The sequence below is a fragment of the Amblyomma maculatum genome, chromosome 1 (genome assembly GCF_055883805.1).
Source record: "Amblyomma maculatum isolate TAMU_Amacu chromosome 1, ASM5588380v1, whole genome shotgun sequence".
Taxonomy (NCBI): Eukaryota; Metazoa; Arthropoda; class Arachnida; order Ixodida; family Ixodidae; genus Amblyomma; species Amblyomma maculatum.
In genome coordinates, this window is record NC_139344.1 from 146,588,558 (window position 1) to 146,606,071 (window position 17,514).

A 17,514-nucleotide genomic window follows, 5' to 3' on the forward strand; every position below is an offset into this window, starting at 1 on the left:
TGAACGCCTGAACTGAACTGAAACTGTTTAGAGGAAAGATAAATAAACACAAATTAGAAGAAAAAACAACGTGTCGGCGGTGGGAACCAAACCCACGACCAACAAATATCGCGTCCGGTGCTCTTCCAACTGAGCTACATCTGCCGCTGTCCCCCCTGCTACTTTTCTTGGGTATTAATGTTGTCTGTATACGAACCTTGAGAGTGTTCACCAGCGCCACCCTCAACCATAGCGGCGGACGTGGAACGTCCTGTGTTACCGCCAGAGTCACGTAGAACATGATCAAGAGCGAGGGCGAAAGCTTTGCTAGAATCCTCTTACGCTACCTATGGCTTCAAGACTGCCAGAACCGAGACCCCCGTAAGCTACAAGTAGATAAATGAAGGGGAAATGAGGGTACTCGTTATAGTATATGAAGAAAAGAAGCCAACAGTCGGCGAGGCCAAGGAAAGCATTGGGGATTGTACTTTGTCTTTTTTTTTTAATTATGACTTGGATAATCACAGAAATTTGTAATGTAAACTGTTTAGGGGAAATATAAACACAAAGTAGAAGAAAAGACAACGTGCCGATGGTGGGAACCGAACCCACGACCTCCGAATATTGCGTCCGGTGCTCTTCCAACTGAGCTACATCGGCCGCTGTCCCCCCTGCTACTTTTCTTGGGCATTAATGTTGTCTGTATACGAACCTTGAGAGTGTTCACCAGCGCCACCCTCAACCATAGCGGCGGACGTGGAACGTCCTGTGTTACCGCCAGCGTCACGTAGAACACTATCAAGCGGTGAACAAAGTTGAACTTGGTTGCTGGTTGACGTAGACGACGAAGTTGGCTGGCTGCAATCGCGCTCGGACCACTCTCGGACCACTCTCGGACTTCAAGCAGACTTCTAGGCTCAGGGCGGACTTCTAGGCCCTGGACTTTCGGGCGAAATACCTGTTACAATATCCATAGTTTGCCAAGGAAATTCAAAAAGGATGCCATACAACTTTCCCGATTATCCTATTTTACTCTAATAACAGTTTCGGACCTTGAAGAAGGACGGCCCACCATCCGAAACTGTTGCTAGAATAAAATAGTCTAATCGGGACAGTTGTGTGACATCCTTTATATATATATATATATATATATATATATATATATATATATATATATATAAACAGGAAATTGAGGTGGAAATGAGGGGCTCGTTATGAGAAATGAAGCTAAGAGCCCAACAGTCAGCGAGGCCAAGGAACGCGTAGGGGATTTTTTCTTAAAATATATATATATATATATATATATATATATATATATATATATATATATATATATATATATATATGAAGGAAAGAAGCCAACAGTCGGCGAGGCCAAGGAAAGCGTTGGGGATGGTAGTATATGACTTTTTTTTTTTTTAATGTTTACTTGGGTAATCAGAGAAATTAGTAATGTAATATGTTTAGGGGAAAGGTAATTAGACACAAAGTATAAGAAAAAACAACGTGCCAATGGTGGGATCCGAACCCACGACCTCCGAATAACGCGTCCGGTGCTCTTCCAACTGAGCTACATCGGCCGCTGTCCCCCCTGCTACTTTCTTGGGTATTTATGTTGTCTGTATGCGAACCTTGAGAGTGTTCACCAGCGCCACCCTCAGCCATAGCGGCGGACGTGGGACGTCCTTTGTTACCGCCAGCGTCACGTAGAACGTGATCAAGAGCGAGGGCGAAAGTTGTGCTAGAACCCTCTTACGCTACCTATGGCTTCAAGACTGCCAGAACCGAGACCCCCGTAAGCTACAAGCAGATCAATCAAGGGGAAATGAGGGTGCTCGTTATAATACATGAAGGAAAGAAGCCAACAGTCGGCGAGGCCAAGGAAAGCGTTGGGGATGGTAGTATATGACTATTTATATATATATATATATATATATATATATATATATATATATATATATATATATATATATATATATATACATATTGATTGATTGTGCTATTGTGCTGAATTATTGCAGTAACGAATTTTAGGAAAGAAAGATAATTAAATCAAAGTAGAAGGAAAAACAACGCACCGATGTTGGGAACCGAACCCACGATCTCCGAGTATCGCGTCTGGTGCTCTTACCAACTGAGCTACATCGGCAGCTGTCTCGCCTTCTACTTTCTTGTGTACTAATTTCGCCTGTAACTGAACCTTGGGGGTAGGGTGCCTCGGTGCCTTATCCACTTTCAGTGTGAGGACACCCTTTGTACCCCCACACGCCGCCGTCTTCCCTCACGGGGGCATGTTGAGTCCCATGTGGTAGTGGTGCCACTCGACAGTTGCGTGCAGCGAGCAGTGTTGTGGCGTAGGCTCTCTGCGGCGGTTTGGCATTTAATATAACGTGAATTAACATGAAAAAGACAGCATGTATTTTGTTTTCCTTGTGGTAGTATAATTTGACCTGGTGTTTGGAGGCCCGTTTTATGCTCAATGGGGTCGATGCGACTGGAATTAAATTAACAAACTATGGCGATCTGATGTGCTCCGCCGTGTTCCGGCTGCCCTGAAAACTGACCACGGCTACATTATTTTTCTGAGTATTCATAATGTAGAGCATAAAGGTGTCCGAACGTCTTAGGGTGATGCTACACTCGTTCTACGAAAGTCTAGATTTCACGCAAAACGATTTCCGTGGGAATACAGGAAATATCTGCGAATAATAACCATTTTGGTGGAGTTATTTTTTGCGTTTAGTTTTTTTATTTCTTTCTATATAATTTACACAGTTTACTATAGATGTGGGTTTGTAATATGATGCGACGACGCCTTCCTGCTTTGTAATTATAAAAGTCGTGTTACTCGAGTACAGACTTCATCTTAAGCTTATTTTTGTTTACTACACAATAAGAAAGAAAAACGAGGTGAAAATAATTACAGGCGATTGATTGACTGCTAAACCTGACGAAATCAACGTTAATTATTACCCGCAACTATTAGCTTTCACTGTATCATGCGCTTTATGACTGGCTAGACGTTTCGGTTGAAACCATAAGGGCGATAAAATAAGCCGAATTCAGTTTTCACATTCGGTTTTAGCCAATAAAGCTAAGTATTTGCAGCATGAAAAGCATAGCTCGCTGACTGTTTAGTGCGAATTAACGCTCAGTTAAAGTTGACAAATAAAAAAGGAGGTCGCTGTCCAGTGTCAACCGGTCGATAGGCTTATCAGCTGCATGTAGGCCACATACATGAAATCGCGGATGGGAGTCGCGGAAAACATGTCATGGCTATTAGTGATGATTGAGATGACCGCGCGATGCCACCATCTGGCTCATTAAATCGTGGAAACCAATACAACCAATTTCAATTACGACAGAAATTTCTTCTACAAGCACAGCTTCCAGATCTATCGTGTGCAGCTTAATTACTGGTTTACGAAAAGCTGGCGTTATAAAACGCCGCGATAACCTTTGAACCACAGAGGATTGCCACGTTCATTGGCGGAAAAAGTCAGTCGCAGGTTCATCGAAAGTATTCACTGAAAAAAAAAAAAAAAAATTAAACCTCGAAAAATCCAGTTCCTATTAACCCAGAAAGTTCACGAAGGTGGAGAAGAAAGCATTTCTCCTAAACCGGATATATTGCTTTCATCTCCCTTTCGGTAGAGAGAGACCTCCGGTTTTCGCAAAATGACTCTCTTTCCCATGGGGCCCAGAACCTCCCGGGCAGGCGTATTTAGCAGTTGTTTGATGAAATATACACATTCACTATGTCGCATAAAGAATACACTACGTTAAATCTGAACAGCGACGATCAGCATTGAATCAAACTCGAAAAACCAATTAGCAGTAATTTACCCTAACAAAAGCGGAAATCAGTAAAAGCCGCGAAGGGCGTGCTTCCCGAAGTCCTCCTTCGGTGCATCCCCAGGCACCCGCGTTAGACTATCGCCTTCCTGGCTTTCGACGGAATATGTGCTTCGGTCGTCAGATTCGTCCGTGAGTCAATAAATCCCAACCCTGCTGCCGCCAGTACCAAAAAAAAAAAAAGAAAGAACAGTATGATATGCCGACACAGATTGAAACATTCCCGGCGATTTTTATTGACTCTGTGGGCAGGGCTTACTACTCCCTTTTCCTATTTTCCGCGTTTCCTTGAAAACGGACGGAAAGGTATGGCGTTGTTGCAGTTGAAAATAGGTCATCATGAGTGTCGAAAAAATATTCGTAATTTCGAGCGAAGGGATATATGCTAATTTCGTTGCTTGCAAGACTGTTAACAGGGGACAGAGTTACAAAAATATACACTTTAATGTAACTAACTCTGATTCACTTCGACAACATTCTCTGGCATCATCCAGACGTGGCAGAACACACACTTTTCAGAATTTTCCGCAAAAGCGGCAGTTTAATAATCAAAACCGTCCGGCACCGCATTGCGCTCAGTGCAGCCGAACGGGAGAGTAGGACCCAACATGCCGCCGGAGAGAGCAGTGTCTCCACCACAGTATAGATATTCCCCCTAAAAGCGGCGCTGCCATCAAAGCACCGGACGAACGGACGGAATATAGGAGCGTCCACTTTGAAACAAGGTGGTAGAAGCTGCTATCTAGCTAGTTCTTTCCCTTGTTTCTAAATTATTGTTTTAGATCGGTTAACCATACCATAATTCCATTTATTGAATTTTTGTTTCTACATTACTAACATTACTAACATTACGTCACTTTTGTGCTTTTAAGCCCCTAATCTTCCAATTGTTTTTTACTAGCTTCCACCGCAGGTTCATTCACTCGACCGCTGGTATCTCTAAAACGCAGGGCCTCGGGAAGAGTGACTGGGCCTGCATGCATCGACTTCCGGATGGATATCATCACATTCGAGTATAAGATGTTCAATTGTTTCTATGGATTTAACATACCGCACATATGTCATCTTTATGATTAAACTTAATTTTGTAGCTGCGCGTTCTAAGACATCCTGAACTAACTTCAAAAAGTAGGGCACTGTCTCTTGAGCTATCAAAAAAATCTTCCTTCCTAATCTGCCTTTTCCACTTTCGGTATAGTTCTACACTATGTTTCTTTTCCATAAAATTTATCCAAATTTTACCTTCGATGTCTTTCAATTGTTTTGTAATGCTATTTATTTCTTCGTCCTTGTGACCATCATACTTACTGGTTAGTTTTCTAGTTCTTTTCCTCTACATTCAGTCAACGCTTTTTAGGTATAGGTATTTAAATACTCTAGCTGCCCAACTGTTACTGTCCAATTTCCTCAGGCGTTCCTCGTATAATGTTTTACTCTGAGCTTCCCGTACTTCGAAAGATGCCCAGCCCACATCTCCCTGTACCGCCTCATTTGTAGTTTTGCCGTGGGCACCTAGTGCTAATCGTCCAACGGATCTCTGATTTATTTCTAATGTCGACTGTACCTCTGATTTTAGGCACAAAACCGCATTTCCGAAGGTAAACTCGGGCACCATAATTCCTTTCCAAATACCCCTCAGCAACTGATACCTGTTGTATCCCCACAATGCCCTATGCTTCATTATAGCGGCATTTCAACGCCCTTTTGCCCTAAGATTGTTCATGCTTTTTAACGTATGCCAATCCTTCGTTTACCCATACCCCGAGGTATTTATATTCTGCAACTATGGATATTTCATGGCCTTATACTTTTTGACCCTGATCAGTTGAGTCGTTGAATATCATCCGACCCGACTTAACTGAGCTAAAACTGAAGCCTAGAACGTCCCCTTAGTCTCCGCAATACTTAACTAGTTTGCAAGTATTCCTGGCTATCTGCTAACAGCATAATATCGTCTGCATACATTAAACCGGGGAGGCACTGCTCTACAACCTTTACGCGTAATCTATATGACAGGTTAGTACCTAGGTTACTTTCTTGTAGCCTCCGTTCATATTTATCATATAAACCATGAACAGCAGCGCTGATAGGGGACAACCTTGTCTTAATCCTTTGCGTATCTTGACAGCGTCCGTCCTTCTTATCCCTTCCCATGTAATTTCTACTTTGTTATCCCGGTATATTTCCACTTGTGAGTGTACTTGAGAGTGTTCACCAGCGCCACCCATCCATAGCGGCGGACATGGAACGTCCTGTGTACCGCGAGCGTCACGTGGAACTTTTGCGTTATACCTATGTATGGCTCCATGACTGCCAGAACCGAGACTCTTGCAAGCTATTAAGCAGGAAATTGAGGTGGAAATGAGCCCCTCGTTATGAGCCTATCATTGAGCTCCTTGCCTACTTTAATTTATTTATCTTTCTTTCCTAAAATTGGTTACAGTCTTAACTCAATAGCAAAGGGAATATTGAAAATATATATATATATATATATATATATATATATATATATATATATATATATATATATATATATATATATATATATATATATATATATATATATATATATATATATATATATATACCCTACGCTTTCTTTGGCCTCGCTGATTGTTCGGTTCTTTCCTTCATCTATATATACATGTATATTGGACAGACGGTTTAGCACAGCTAAACGTGGAGTATTATGCATTAGCACTATGGAACACTTAATTCTCACGAGCTTGTGCGCTCTTTGCGTCAGGTGGTCGTCGAGCACGGTGATACTCTGCGTCACAGTCCGAACTAGTCAGGGCTAGCATTGAGGCTAACCTAAGAAAGCACATTTTGAACAAAATTCGTTATGAATTAAAGGGAGACCTTCAGAAAAGCAAGGGGTGTGTTAGGAAGTCACTGGCTCTAGTCCCAGGTAGCTCAACAAACTAGCCGACCTCCCTACAGCCCTACAGGGTGTTCAAAGTTCTTTCAAACGTTTTTAAAACAAATACAAAGGCAACTACACATTTGTGTACCTGGGATGTGTGGCTAGACGGGCGTTAACAGAGAGGATAATTTTATTACAATAACACTAATAAACTAAATGCAATCATTAATGTCTTATTCATTACAATTAGCACGCTTGTTTAACTGAAAACCTATAGATAGTGGCATTTGATGACTATCCAGTTCTGAAGAAGTTTTGTAACATGCCTGTGTCATGAGCTATATGCGTGTTTAGCCCAATCAGTCTAATTAAGTATGCGGGACCGCGGCCCTCAGCAGGAAGCTCTTCCCTTGTTTGACGGCGCGTATGTTGTTTCGCCTGATAATAACCTGGAATTGCAACCAATGGTGGTCGCGTTTCACTTTTGGCCAGATAACCAATCGAGCCCTCACCCCGCTCCGTCTGCACAGTGATTCTTCGATTTCGCGGGCCAAAAATGAAAACGTTGGACGAGGACGAAAGCTTTTCAGCGTCTCGTGTCTATCCACATTCTTGTCAGGCGAATCACTATACGAAATAGCTTCATCACGCCAGGAAGGAGCTTCATGCTGAGTGCCGCCATCTCGCGTGCCTAATTAGACGGATTGGGCTGAAATTTTAGACACCCATATATTAGGGTGTCTAAAACTCTACTGAATAGAATATCCATCAAATGCCACCATCTCTAAGTTTTCAATATCAACATGCATGCTAACTGCAGCGAACAAAATGTTCATTACTGCATTTAGTTAGTGACTGATAGCACGGTAACAAATATTCTCAAAATTGGCTTCCTCCTAGCCGCATATCCCTTCTACAAAAACAACGTTTCCGTAATGTTGCCGTTTAAAAAGAAAAAAAAATTCTGAAAGTCTAACTGTGAACACCCTGTATATCAATAGGCTTCAGAATGCTTCGTTAGAATGAGAACTTGCAATCTTCAATAAAGACGCTACTTCCGTCACCACGCAATAAGACAACGGAAGTGAAGTGCTTATCGCTCAGTTAAAACGGCGAAATGTTACTTTAGAGTCCATGATATACCTAAATTCCATGCTGTCATTTTTTGTTCTTTCGTCAGGCGCTCCCGACGGCAGTGGGGAACAGCACAGCACGCCAGGTCAGCAGCCCATTTAGAAACTATAGTAACTCGTTCTCATCGCACCGGCTTTTCCCTGCCAAACTCCCCAGTGAAGGGGAAGAAAAAAAAAAGTTGACCTGTCCTGATGCCGAAGAAAGTACGTTGTTGCCGGGAAGAGATATTATTCTGCAGGTTGGAAACTATCCTTGTTAGCTTGCAGCCCTAATCCGAGCCGGCCGCAGAGCCTGTCCGCATTCCTATCTCCCGGAGATTTTCCCGCAGGCCCTGCAAAAGTCCGGTCAGGTCCGGGAGGATTGTATGGCAGCTCACAGAAGCCGCGCGGCTAACCGCGGCGAGGTGGCGCTGCTAATTGGAGGCTCCCCGACGAGAACCGAGCCCCGCCGACTGCCCGGCGAGTTCCGGCCCTGCGCTAAGCTGCCGAATTAAAACAGGGCCCAACTGCTCGGAAGCGTGGCTGCCGGGGTTACAGCTGCGTGCCCCTGATTCTCCCAAAGGAACCCTTGAACAGCCGGCCGGCCAACCCTTGCCCGCCCCGAGCTGTGGTGGCGAAGGCGCGAACCCCTTTCGGCCCCGCGCGAGCAGCGCGGGGCCGAGATGCCTTCGGTGCCGATGCCTTCGGTGCCCGTTAAGAAAAGAGGATTAATCTCGGGGCGCCCTCGGGCTCCGTTCGAACATGAGCTTCCGGATCGATGGAAGAGTGATACTGCGGACACCCCGCCGCAGGAATCTGGAAACTGACGTCGCTATCAGTGTGCACGCAAAGAAAAGAAGGTGTGAGATGATTTCAAGTACTTCGTCAAAGGTGATGCTGCCTTCATTGGCAGTCATTCTAAGCAAAAGACAGCCATATAAAAATGTTGGCTGGCAAGGATCCCCCAAGTAGAACTCAGCTGCAAGGTTACATAAAAAAAAGAAGAAAAAAAGAAACGCTCGTAAGTCTTTCATCCTTTTGCCCTGGTCACGTTATAACGGGAGGCATGCTCTTTTATGGCTTAGCGCTTTTCTTTTGCAGCGCTCTTGACTGCCTTCTTGTCGGGTACTGACTGAGGAAATGTAGCTCCCTTAAAAGTGCAAACTGTGCTCGGGCCACCTATTTTCACTGCCATTGGAAAAGCCAGAACATGGTGAAAAGGTACATTTATACGTGAAATGCACAGGAAGTGGGATAGTTGTCTGTCTAGTCAATTTCTAGCCTGTTTGCTTTCCGCGCAGCAGACGTTTGTCTGCCGTATAAGCGTGACTTAATTTCCGTATGAAAAATTAATTGCAGGCCTTTGCAGGTGTTATCCACTTATTGTTTTGGTGTTCCGTCTAGTTGTGTTGTTGTTACTTATGGAGTTGTTCTTTGAGACAAGGTTGATTCCTAAATTACGCACTCTGATTTCAGCCTCAATGTCTGCCCATCTAACAGCAGTAACGCTTTAAAACTAGTTGAATGCTTGTAGTTAATTGCAATTCGTTGAATTATTTCATGCGATGATTACATTTTGTAATTTGTGAACTTTTTGGAAATCAAGTTACTTTTTTTTTTTCAGTACGGTTACCAGTAATCCGCTGCATATTTTTTTCTGTACCAAGTCGTACACAATTATTTCACTTCGACCACCTGAACTCAGTGGCAAACACTGTTGTCGCACCGAATTTTCTCACCTGAGAGCGCAAGTTTTCTCGAGATGCGGAAAATCCGCCCACCCGGCTGCACATGCAAGGCCGAGTGGCCGGTATTTGACGCGCTCTTCTTTCTGTGCTTCATTTTGTTTCTTCTGGGATAACCCAAGCTTGCGGAGCGGCGCCCACAGCCGCAGTAAATCGCCAGGTGCATAGCAGACACGCGGGCGTCGGTTGTCGTAACGTTCCTTGGAGCGAGCCTGTGAGTCAAAAATGCGGAGACGAGCAAGGCGGCGAGCTCCTTCAGCTCGACAGAGAGTAAGTGGTGATATAGAAGGGTCGTCGTGGAATGTGAAAGGTATCCAGACAGCTGCGGGGAACGCGAGTGTAGAGGAGGTAGAACGGACTGTAGCCAGTAGTCTCATATTGCGCGGTATTATATGCGTACGTGATTAAAGGGGAGGATGTCGTCCCAGTTGTTATGGTGGGAATCGACGTACATTGCCAGAAGAGTGATGAGAGTGCGGTCGGTGCGTTCAACGAGGCTGTTTGTTTGAGGATGGTGCGACGTTGAATGACGGAAATCACATGTACAGAGGCGAAGAAGTTCTTCAATAACATCAGCAATAAACTGCCGTCCACTGTCACTGATTACAACTCGAGGTGGACCTTGTCGAGGAAGGAGGAACCGCAGAAGAAATTTGGACATCTCGGAAGCAGTGGTTGACGGTACTGCAGCTGTCTCAGAGTATCGGGTGAGGTGGCCGACACACATTATGATCCATCGATTACCTTTGGAAGACCGTGGGAAAAGGCCCGGGAAGTCGGTGCCCACTTGCTCGAAAGGTACGGTCGGAGGTGCGACAGGTTGTAGCGGCCCCGGCAGGCGTGTAGGGAGCTTTTAACGCTGGCACTGCACACGACTGGCTACATAGCGTTGAATGGCTTGAAGAATTTTTGGCCAGTAAAATCTTTCCTGTGTCCTGTGAAGGGTCCGGGCAAAACCGAAGTGGCCAGAAGTGGCCTCGTCGTGCATCGTTTCAAGAACTGAAATTCGGAGATTTTCGGGAACGACGAGAAGAAAACGCGCACCTCGGGGCATGAAATTCCGCTTGTATAATAAGCCATCGCGAACACAAAAACGGGCATCCGGTGAATTACGAGCAGCTTCGAAGAGCGTTCCCAAAGTCATGTCGTTGCGCTGTTCATTCCCGATGTGGTGAAGGTCAGGAAACGGTGGTAGTCTTCAAAGCTGCCGCCATCGTAGCCAGTTACCGGGAGCGGAAAGCGCGAGAGGCAGTCAGCGCCGGCGTGTTGACGGCCGCTCTTGTACATCACAGTGAAGTTGAACTCTTGGAGGCGCAAAGCCCATCGCGAGAGACGGCCGCAGGGATCACGAAGGTTTCGCGAACACAGCGAATGGTGGTCGGTGACGATAGTAAAGTAATTTCAATAGAGATAATAACGAAATCTTTGCACAGCGAAAACAACTACAAGGCACTCTTGTTCAGTCACTATGTAATTGCGTTCCGATTTGCTCAGCGAACGACTGACATAAGCTATTACACGCTGAGCGTCACTGTGGCGCTGTATGAGCACTACGCCAATGTCGACATCACTAGCGTCGGTGTGAACTTCGATTGGAGCAGAAGGGCAGAAGTGGCGCAGCACAGGGTCCGACGCCAGAAGAAATTTCAGATAGCGGAAGGCAGAGTCACAGTCAGCAGTCCAGTTGAATGCTGCATTCTTGTGCAAAAGGCATGTAAGAGGCTAGGCGATATCAGCGAACTTGCGGATTAAACAGAGAAAATAAGAACGTCCTAGAAAGCTTCGAAGTTCCTTCAATGATTTCGGGGCTGTGAAGCTGGTTACAGCCTCAAGCTTCTGGGGATCCGGCCGAACTCCACCCTTATCAACCAAGTGACCAAGGACAAGTGCCTGGCGTTCGCCGAAATGGCATTTCTTCGAGTTGAGCGCAAGGTCGGCTCTTTCAATACAATCAAGATTAATGGCGAGGTGGCTGTTATGCTAGCAAAATGTCTTGTCGGATATCACAACATAGTCCAGATAGCGAGAGGTACTGGGATCCTCACCCAGCACCTCGACCGAACTGTTACATACTGAGTACGTAGCCAGAATTTTTATTCTCAGCTGGGGAAACCGAAAGTCCAAAGCTCACCATCTTCCACTTCTTCCTCTTTTCCTGCTTCTCTTTCTCCTCCCCTTCGCTTCCGAACCTTAGCACGTTAATATATATATATATATATATATATATATATACAATATATATGTTACAATATATATATATATATATATATATATATATATATTGTAACGTATATATTGTATATATATATATATATATATATATATATATATATATATATATATATATATATATATATATATATATATATATTGTAACGTATATATTGTATATATATATATATATATATATATATATATATATATATATATATATATATATATATATATATATATATATATAGGTATATATGTATGTATATATATATATATATATATATGCGTTACATATATACGTTACAATATATATATATATATATATATATATATATATATATATATATATATATATATATATATATATATATATATACACACTGGTGAACACTCTCAAGGTTCGTATACAGACAACATTAATACCCAAGAAAGTAGCAGGCGGGACAGCGGCCGATGTAGCTCAGTTGGAAGAACACCGGACGCGATATTCGGAGGTCGTGGGTTCGGTCCCCACCATCGGCACGTTGTTTTTTCTTCTACTTTGTGTTTAATTATCTTTCCCCTAAGCAGATTACATCACTAATTTCTGTCATTATCCAAGTAAAAATTAAAAAAAAAACATAAAATACAATCCCCAATGCTTTCCTTGGCCTCGCCGACTGTTGGCTTCTTTCCTTCATATATATATATGAAAGCAGATTTCATTTTTTTCTGGAGGCTGAATGAAAGCAGTCAGATTATATCACAAACTACTACATAAATTTACTGCAGAAAAGCAATTGAAGGGGTACTTAATCTCAGCATTTAATGTTATGAGCGTTAAGGGCTCCTCTCTGGCGGCCTCCCTTGCGAATCTACGTTTGCCTTTATACACTTTGCTGAAAGCTTAATCAACAATTCCATAATTTGTGCCTCGAATATATCACATGTATACATTTGCATACAGTCGTAAGCTGCTTCGTTATGTGAAATACCACTCGACATAGTTATTTCGCCCGTTTTTTAACAAATCGCACCCCCGCCGGGGTGGCGCAGTGGTTACGGCGCTCGACTGCTGTTCCCGAGGACGCGGGATCGAATCCCGGCCTCGGCGGCCGCTTTTCGATGGAGGCGAAAAGCAACGCGCCCGTGTGCTGTGCGATGTCATTGTACGTTTAAGAACCCCAGGTTGACGAAATTTCCGAGTCCTCCATTACGGCGTCTCTCGTAGCCTGAGTTGCTTTGGGACGTTAAACCCCACAAACCAAACCAATTAAATCGCACGAACGTGCTTGCGAGGCTCGTGGTATAGCATCTCTTTCCCAAGGTCCTATAGGGTCCCGGTGGGTTCGATTTCAACTCACCCTCCCAGCTCAAAGGATAAGTCCAAGTTGGCAGCTCCTGTCATGTCATGGGGTCTCGTGACGTCGCACAACCTACCGATCAATCAATGTCCGGCCATGTCGCCTGCCATGTTCCAACGACCACGTGCCGAGGCCACGCTCGTTATTTTTAGCTCACAACGCCGACAACGCCGGAACAGGGCCATCGAAGCTATCGCGTTAAAAACTACTATGCATACTTTTATTGCTATGGCACTGATTTGAAATTATTCATGCGGTAAATACATATTAATCATAAAAGTTACAGCTGACATGTACTAAACATTGGACGACGTGTAATTCACTCTTGAGAGTATAACACGACAGCATATTGTTCCAGAGGAATTTACTTATTGGTTGTAGCAAATTAACTAAGCGCCTCGGTAACGTAAGTACTGTTGCCTTCACTGGTGTAGAGGTAGCGCGCCCGGATCACGAACAATATGACGGGTGTTCAATTGCCTGCTCGGCCACCTTTTTCATTGCAGAAAGACTGCTCTTCTCTTTTCAGACATACTGTGATGTGATGATAGAATGACCTCATGACCCTGTACACCAATGAGGGAATGGCCAGGGACGTCATCACTGTTTTACTGGGTGGTCGTCGGGGAGTATCTGAATTACCAAAGCTAGGTCATGTGATTGTGACGTCAAGGACTTCTTGCCCATACAGGAAATTTCGTGACACAAAACGGTATGTCCCCTCCGCCCCCCCCCCCCCCCCCCCCCCAACGACAGCTGAAATGCTGTTGCATTAAAACTGCAACAGAATCGGTCTAAAATGTTTTTAAAGTTAAAATAAAGTCAGGCTTACTTAAAATAAAGTCCGGCTTATGCATAGTCAGGCTTATTTTAGCAGTTTTAAGAGCGTTAGTACTACTGATCGCATTAGTCAGTGCCGCGTTACGTCCGGATTTGACATTAAATTCTCGCGCTTTGAAAAAACCCTTCCGCCACTGGGTTTCGAACCAGTGCCAGAACGAACAGATCAGCTTCCCTGGCACATGCACGAGAGCACTATGCCATCGGCGCTTTTTCTTCTGTATTACCGACTTTGGCATACGACAAGTACAAAACACCAACGGCAGCTGATCACGCTTCGTGTAAAACTGCAGCACACTCACGCGCTTCTTGTTGTTCTTGTCGTTCTTGTTGTTCTTCTCGCCTATGTGCATATGCACATACCCACAATGGGGGATTTCCCAGAGCTCATTGCATGTCTAAGAATTGAATTCATGATACGAATTTGGTGCAGCAATCATCATCATCTTCATCAAGCTCCAACTGCAACGCAATTTCTAAGTTGTGCAGTGAACGTCGTCGTCTTTATGAAGATGCATCTGCGTCGCTCCTTCATCCACCAGGCAGCGTGACAACTTTGCCGAAAGCGCCGTAACTCGAGCCAGAACAGACAGATAGCTCCTCTAGCCATCATCATAACACTATTCCATCATTTCTTTTTATTTGCAAATACAGCAGTGGGGCCGTTACAGGGGCTGGAGGTAAACCGAATAAATTCATTACATTTGCATCATTTTTAAAGAAACCCGACCTAACGCTCGATATTCATATTTGAAGCAGCGTCGAATGGTTTCAATTTTTTTTTCTTCCCTGGACACTATTTAATAGAGGCCCCGCCATGGTGGTGCAGTAGTTAGAGCGCTCGACTACTGTTCCAAAAGATGCGGGATCGAATCCCGCCCTCGGCATCCTCTTTTCGGTGGAGGCTAAAAGCAAGGCATCTGCATGCTTTGCGATGTCAACGCACGTAAAAAAACCGTAGGTGGTTGAAATTTCCGGAGCCTTCCACTACTACTCTGTCATAGTCCGAGTCGTTTTGAGACGTTAAACCCCACAAAACCAAGCCAAACCCAACCAACTCTTCACTAATGGTGCTGGTTATGCTAATTCAGGCTGGTCTTGTCTGCTATTTAGTTTTTGAAAGTCCGCGTGCGGGAAATCTAGTATGGTAATCTGTAATTCCTAACAGTTGGGACTCAGGCTCTTGAAGCAGATCTATGCGTCAGTAAAATGTTCTTGTGGCTTTTGTTGAAAAATACGTCGCACTATACAACTATGAACTCAGGATATACGTGACAGAACTAAAGTCTATGCGATGTTACTGCTCGCTGATCGAGTAGGTGCATGTCCTCACATATCAACAAATCTAACTGGGTTTCCTGTACGATACACCATGACAACTGTCGAGAGAAGAATATAGGATCAGATGACAGCAACAATAATGGTTAAGCTCTCGACTTCAACTAGGAAGGCAAGATGTGAAAGGATATAGTTAGAATACTGTTTACAACATTGATTTAAATTGGTTAGCGGTAGCCTGTGCTATGTGAAGTAAACACAATCACTGACTGATAGAGAAGACCTGATAACATCGATTTTTCATCGTTTTGTTTCTTTCAGTGTTGTCGTTTCGCCTTGCCTAAGATATTCTGTTGGCTCTTTTATCAAGAACGTGGAGAAGATTTCAAACTGAATGCAGCTCCGACATGGACAAAACGCGCAGCGTCGGGCGATAAAAGTCGTTTCGGCGCTTCGTAATTTATTCGCCGCGCACTTCATGGCCGCGGGCCGCTAGTGACAGGAACACGAGGCGGTCGCGTCGTTTTATTCCTCTTTATTACAGCTGCCGCTTTGTTTTCCCTCGTCGTCTTGGAAGGGTTGTTTGCACGAGCCCATTGGTCAGGGGTCCACTAACGACGACACACGTCAGATGAAGCGGTCGCGTGGTTGGTTGAGCGGTTGACGGGTCGTTTTGTGTTCCTGCATGCCTCCCCAGGAAAGCCGTTAGCCTTGGCCGGTCGTAACGGTAGGCTAGGCCTAATTAGAAGATGTGTGGTCTGCGCCACAGCGGCCGTAAAACCACGTCGGGCTGAAGACGCCCGCCTTATTCCACTTCTGTCCCCGAGCGAAATGGTGCGCGGCTGGCGCCCCGGTTCGTGCCGCGCAATCAAGCAAAAAGTTGTCGCTTTCAGTTCCCGATCTAGTCGACCGCTCAATCCGCCCTTGCAGTCAGACAAGTCGTAGCCAAGTCGTAGTCTAGGCGGAGCCGTATGTTAATCAGAAAGGCAGAAAACAAGGACGCATCGCCGACGGTCTGGAAGGCTGTTCTCCTTTTAACGGCCCGCCGTGCCCACCGCTTCGGATGTCCCGCTGGGTCGCGATAAATTCATTAACCGAAATGCAATGGGTCGCGCGCCGGGGCTTGATCCGCGTATTTCGGATTAGGGTCGGCAGATGGGGCGGCCGAGCGTGCCTGGTGAGGCTACGGGCTCGCGCACCAACCCATCTTGCCAGGCCGTTCAAAGATGGCAGCACGCGTGTTGCTCGGAAAGAAAGAAGAGAAAAGCGCATTTCGTAGCAATTGCTTCCGCTCAGCGGGGCGCTGAAGGGGGTTTCTTCCGGCGACAGCCGGAAGTTGCAGGCTTCATGCAGAACGGTTTGTTTTCCCCACCCCGGAAGCTGGGCGGAAGACGAGTGCCACCGTGGCGATTAAGAGGAGTTATGGTGACTCGGGGGTCAGCCAATTGCCTCGCCGACGAAGCGCCAGAATTCATTTTTTTTCTAGCTCACTGCAGGACACTAGAAAACACCCACCAACCACTGGGATGATGAAAAAAAATGCTTAATTTTAGTCCTGAGGCGAATGGTGGTAGCATTTGTCAAAAGCCTCAGTTTTTCATTGAGACGCTAGAATCTGACGCCCTAGGTCATGTAAGCTTAATTGTTATTTATTTTTGCCAACACACACACACACACATAGACACATACGCACGAAATAAATATTATGGACTGGCTGGCGGTTTGTGGGATTTACCGTCCCAAAGCGACTCAGGCTATGTGAGACGCCGTAGTGGAGGTCTCCGGAAATTTCGACCACCTGGAGGCTTTTCGCCTCCATCGAAAAGCAGCCGCCGAGGCCGGGATTCGATCCCGCGTACTTCGGAGCAGTAGTCGAGCGCAGTAACCACTGCGCCACCCCGGCGGGGCAAATATGGACTGGCCCGTTGGAGCCATGATACATTCCGGCTTAAGTAAGTTGCGTGAATGCTGTTATGACAGAAATCCTCTACAGATTTCAACGTCGATATGCTCTACGAGCTTGGCCACACACCAATGAACTATTATGACACTGTTACAAAGGCGCGGCCATGTGGAAGAGAACGTATAGAGAACAAATTTCCTAAAATCGCAAAATTTTTGGTGAGCATTTTCATAGGCCAGAAGCAGACTGCTGTTTTTGCGTATATGTGAAGCCGGTACTGAGGGTGCATTTCTGAGTTATAAAATTTCCTCTCCGGTAGAAAAGTTTGCGGCTCTTGTAGAAATATACCCGCCTGTTAGGTCACTTAGTTGACTACTGT

At 45.0% G+C, this 17,514-nt stretch overlaps 1 non-coding gene across 1 annotated transcript; it reads right to left on the reverse strand.

The window, feature by feature from the left end:
- Positions 1–566: 566 nt before the first annotated feature.
- TRNAL-CAA (transfer RNA leucine (anticodon CAA)) lies at positions 567–639 on the reverse strand. Its single transcript has one exon. It is a non-coding gene; the product is annotated as a tRNA-Leu (tRNA).
- Positions 640–17,514: the final 16,875 nt, after the last annotated feature.